This window comes from Pterocles gutturalis, unplaced genomic scaffold (genome assembly GCF_000699245.1).
Source record: "Pterocles gutturalis isolate BGI_N339 unplaced genomic scaffold, ASM69924v1 scaffold36449, whole genome shotgun sequence".
Lineage (NCBI taxonomy): Eukaryota > Metazoa > Chordata > Aves > Pterocliformes > Pteroclidae > Pterocles > Pterocles gutturalis.
In genome coordinates this window covers 8,156-13,637 of record NW_010131898.1, presented here as the reverse complement: position 1 = coordinate 13,637, position 5,482 = coordinate 8,156, and positions in this window count along the sequence as shown.

Genomic DNA, 5,482 nt, shown 5'->3' with positions numbered 1-5,482 from the left:
CCAGAGACATGCTGTGAGTAGCAAAATGACTAAAAAATCAAATCCGTGCTGGTGCTTTGAAAATAACTTATCAGAGTGGAGAATAAACTGTGGCTCAGAGCACTGCCAGTTGAAAAGTTATTCTGTGCTGTTTCTGCCCGTGGCTACAGGGAAGCAGCCCTTCCAAGAGATGAAGTTGAATTTATATTTCATTTCTATTATGCCAGAATTTGCCATTCTTGTATCACCACCTCAAGCTTCTCATTTTTTTCTTCCCCAAGGTTTTGCTCTTTTTATTCCCCTTCTCATCTTTCTGAATTGTTTTTACTGTTTCTTTACATGCTTTCCTCTACAATCTGTCTCAAACTCTTCCTTCTCCTTTTCCAAATGTTCTCCACCGTTACCTTCTCGCAAGACTTTTTCTCTTCTCTCAGAGTAGCAGTAGTTTGCCATTTAACCTAATTTTTTCTCAATGAATGAATAGGATCCACTAACTAGGAACCAAAAACAGGTGACTGTGGCTTTTTTAAAGAATTTATAAAACCCCCAGAGATTTTTCAGGATTGCACAGATTTTATTAACATTGAGGCTCCTAGTCCAGTCCCATCTTTTCAGAGCCTGTGTCAGGAGCACAGGCAGCTCTTTTTTTTCACACTTTACAATTTTACCAGCACAACTAAGCAATACTCCTGAGTGAATTTCTGTTTGACAAATATTTAATTAACAATCATCTGTCATTTGATTCCAGTTGCTAAATTGAACTGAAAACTGGAGCATATCAGTAGCAACTGTGTCTACAGGGCCCTACATAAAACTGGGGAAGCTGTGAGAGGAGAAGGTGGTTCTATTATCCATCATTCCTGTCTAGATTCTTCCTCTCTCCTTGCCATGTGGTCTGAACTGTCCAACCTGTTTCTAGCCACTCCAAGCAATAGATATTTTTTCCGTTTAGGTGTCCTCTGTATATCAGATTATTTTTACTGTCCAATTTTTTTTTTCTTTACATTAATGTAGATATTCTAGTTATTTCCCAGTTATTTCATCCTGATCATTTCCTTTTTTCCTTTGCATTTCTATCCTTCTCCTGGCTTTGTCAACGGTAAAGAATGCAGAATGTGATCACATCAGCAGTGACAAAGCTGTGCGTGTTTAACTCCTAACCGTTCTTGCATATATATATTTTTCTGCAAAAAGCCCAAATAAATCAAGTAAAAGGTGAATTGTTGCTCTGTGCATTTACTGATGCTGTTTTCTATTAACCAGACTTACAGACCATAACTAAAAATAGTAAAGAATCTCCTAACGTGCATCAAGACAACAGCAGAAAGACAGGTGCTGCACATGGAGCCAACCAGGAGGACGAAGAAACCAGAATGGAAGAAACCAGTGTTTCCAGTGATACCCAGCAGCCGCGCTCTTTCGGGAGATCCGTGTTTGACAGACACATGTTGCACCAACTTCTGGAGCAAGTGATCCCTGAGGACGAGCATCCTTTGCCAACAGACTGCATCCAGGAAGGTGAAGGTGCTTTTGCCATCCAGCCAGAGAGTGAAGAAGAGTATGAAGAAGACATTATAGAACCACGAACTCTTAACGAAATAACAACCATCACGGACAAAACTAGTCCCTGGTCCAGCACGCTGTCGGAAGCGGAGCAGGGTGCTGACTTGGAGCCTGAAGATCGGCGTTCGGTGGATATGGACTGTTTGCAAAGAGGAAACAGCAGACGGAGCAGCACCTTCTCCAGCATCCTCCAAGCTGACAACCAAAGCGTGCTCACCGCCTGCGTTAGCCTGCACGCAGACGAGGGTGGTCCTTGGGCAGTGACAGAAGGCTTTCAAAGCTTGAATAGTGGCACAGAAATGATGGAGAAGGAGCTGTTTCAGCCTGCTCGTTTGCCAGAAGTGCATCAAAGAGCCAGTGGCCCTGGAGAAAATGGAAATGGTGACTGGGATAAAGTATTTAACACTAAACCAATGGAGGAAAATGTGGAGTTTCAGGCAGCTCCCAAAGAAATAATAGAATTTCCACCAGATGGTGGTTTGACCAATCCAAAAACCACAGAACGAGAGAAGGAGGAAGACGGTGAGGTTGTAAATGAAGATCGTCAAGACGAGGAAGAAAGTGGTTCTGTTGAGATCTGTGTTAAGAGCTTGTCAGCCCGAGCAGGCTCGGAAGGAAACACTGAAAGCTTTTCTGATGACAGCAGTGAAGACCCACTGGAAGAGTCAGAAAAGTCTGTCAAACCCAAAATTGTCTTGTATCCTTTTCTCTTTTTTTAAAACACTCATTTCATGCAAGGAGCGTGTCTTACTCCTTGGTTAGAATCTCACTGGCCTCAGGAAAGAGAAATTCCCTGTGTGGAGCCTTTCCCTGTAAAATTGATGGCTTGGGAAGGTGTTGGAGAACCCTGTTGTGTTGTGGTTGACACAATGTACTGGTAACTTCTTATCATTTGTAACCAATATATTCTGTGATCCATGAGAGTTATTTAATTTTGAGTAGATTCAACGTCTCTTCTTGCATTTTTCCCCGTGTTATTTTTCTCCGCTCTTGTGTTTCTTTTGTATTAAAATAAACATCGTTTATTGTGCTTTTAAAATACTTTCCCACGTTTCTTGCACAGATCCCAAATCTCACGTTCAGTTTCACTACGTTGTGTTGGAATTTTTGCAGGATGAAGTCCTCTACAAGTACGTGAGATATTACTGTAAAGCAAGTTGTGTCCCATGCTCTGGGAGGCCAGGTGAGAGACCCAAGTGTTCAGAACCGTAGAATATTGATTAAAATAATGAGACTCACCAGCTGGGATCCATTTAGAGCTGTTACAAGGAGCCTCATTCCACATTTGCAGCTCCTGTGGAGCTTTGTGCAACTGCCAAAGGTTGTTCCTTAACACTTCTGCTCAGATCTGATCCTGTTGTTATTCCCAATTTCTTCCTTCCACCCCAGCAGATGGAAGCCTCCATGAGACTGCTCAGCACTTCTTCTCAACCTTCCACAGCTCTGAAAGTAAGTATGGGACATTCTTTCCTTTCTCGTCCTGGCTTAACGGAGCCCGTTCAAAGCAGGAAAAAAAGTATTTCTCCCTTTCTTTGCCTGTCAGCACTTGGGTTAGAGGTGATGGCTTCCAAATCAGGTCCAGGAGAATCTTTCTGATACATCTCTCTGCATGGAGTGGTCGTTACTCATACAGGAAAGCTGTTTGTTGCTTCTGCTGTTTCACAGATGGTTTTATGTGCACAAATATTTATTTACTGCAAGAAGTTCCTGGCTCTGTTATTTTGAGATATAAATATTATTCTTTTCCAGGCACGGGTTTTCTCTGGATGTTGATGTGGATCTGGGTACTGCAGCAGCTGGGCTGTTTGTTTACCACTTGTTCCCCTCCTTATGACCTGGGAAACAAACGCTCTAAGGAACATTTCTGTAATCGGAAACAGCTTGCTTGATTAAGCAGAACAGACACAGGCAGGATCTAATAGCTCTGGAGTAATGGAAACTACTTCCAATTAATAGTGGTGTTTACAGCTCGGCTAAAACACCTTCATTTTCGCCATCTTGTGTTGTAAATTTTTTTTTTATGATTTACATAATATTCTCTTTTCCCAGAGTCCTTGAAACTTGTTCCTGGTGAAAGTACAGACCTCTGTTAGGCACAGTGTGCCTCAAGAATTCCAAAATATCTCTAGATTGTAACACCTAGACCGTGGTGTGTCTTAGTGCTTGTTAAGCAAACTTTTCATGCTGTGTCTAATTGTTTGGGATGAAATCACAAGCAGAATCTCAGATGTGCTTCTCCTTTGGAATCTCTAAATTCTCCGTGTTCCTTTCTGTCCATAACTGATACCCCCTCGAAGTTCTGATTTCTCTGCAGAGTTAGTTCCAGTTCTTCCCGTGGAATTTGCATCGGCAAATCATCACTCAAAGCTATGGTTTAATATTAATATCGGCTTTGTTTGAATTCCCTCTCTCTGCAGCGCTAGACTTAATGGCTAGAAACACACTCCTGAAAGTGATGAATAATTAGGGAGAATATTAGCAAGGCACTCTGTGGATATAGCTGACCTTAAACTGGTTTAATTCCAGGATTAGCTGCAGCTAATCCCTCGCAGTGGCACACTGAGACAGGATTTAGCTGTGGCTTGTGCTGTGCACCCAGCATCAAACAACTTGTACGAAGAACAAGAAGTTTTTCACTTACGCTGACGATGAAACTGCTTTCTCATAGTTTTGTTCTGAATTAGTCTTAAGAACATCAGTTTCTAAATCTGGGTTGGTTTGGTTTCTGCCCAGTTCAGCAAACACCGAGCGTGAGGGCAAGGCTGCAATCCGAGCTGTTCTCGGCTGAAGATCAGCAAGTCCCCTCTGGCTCACGTGGCAGCTGGCAAAACTTCTCTCCTGGCCTCCCCGGTGTCCCTGCACCTCTCCCTGTCTTGTCTGACTCCCTGCTTTCCCTCTCATCCTACGCAAAATGATGAAGAGACGGCGAGAAGGTGAAGAAGGCGGTCACATCAAAGGAGCTGGCAGCATTTTGAGACAAAAAAGGTCGTCTCAGCTCATGCTGCGAGGACATGGAGGTCTGAGAAGGTGCTGCAGAGCCTCACAAAATCCAAAATGTTTTGACCTTTTTTTTTCTTCCACTACATCAGACTAAGGCTTCCAGTTCTTGAGGTCCAGCTCTCCCCTTCCCCACCAGTCCTGTCTGATCGAGCAGACGAGGTTCAACTTCTGCCGCTTTTCACGTTCAGCTTTGGGCTTTTCTCCTCTCGGCCCTTTTCCAGGCAGTTCCTGATACAACTTAGGGAAAATAACCCAAGTTCATGGCTAAACTTAGCAGCATCCAGCACCGTATTGTATTTATTGTAAAGCTACAACTATTTTTAAAATTAGTTTTTAAAAAATTAATCTCTCTAGGTGTGTTGCTTCACACAGAGGACTCTACGACATTGATTCTGGTCAGGGTTTGGGACAATCGTGTGCTAGAGTAAAAACATTTAAACGTGATTCTAATGAAGTGGTGGCTGGGAAACCCATATTAAGCCTTGCTGCCTTTGAGAGTTGGCCCAGTCTCCCAGCAATGAAGCTGGGTTTTTTGGGGGGCAGGAGGAAGTATTTTAAAAGTTGGAGAGTTAAGAAACTTCTCATTAAAATATCTTCTTTTTTTTCCCCTCCTCACCTCTATGAATATTCTAAAAGGGTAAGAAACTCTGATGGAAACCAGTTTTACCCACAACAATTAATATTTATTTTTACATGGATTTACCTTCAGTGTAAATTAGAAATAACAGTTTTTATAACACAGACTTGGGCAGATTCAGAATAACGGGCTTTTATCTGCTCTGAAAATGCAGATGGCTAGCAACGGTCCAGACATCCTTTCTTGGTTGTAATGTTTCTTCTTGCTGTGTTTCAGTCGCAGCCACTAAAACTCTTCTTTTTCCTTACTCAGCTTACCCAGAGAACGGAGCGAAGGTTTTTACTCACTAAATTTCTCCTTCTA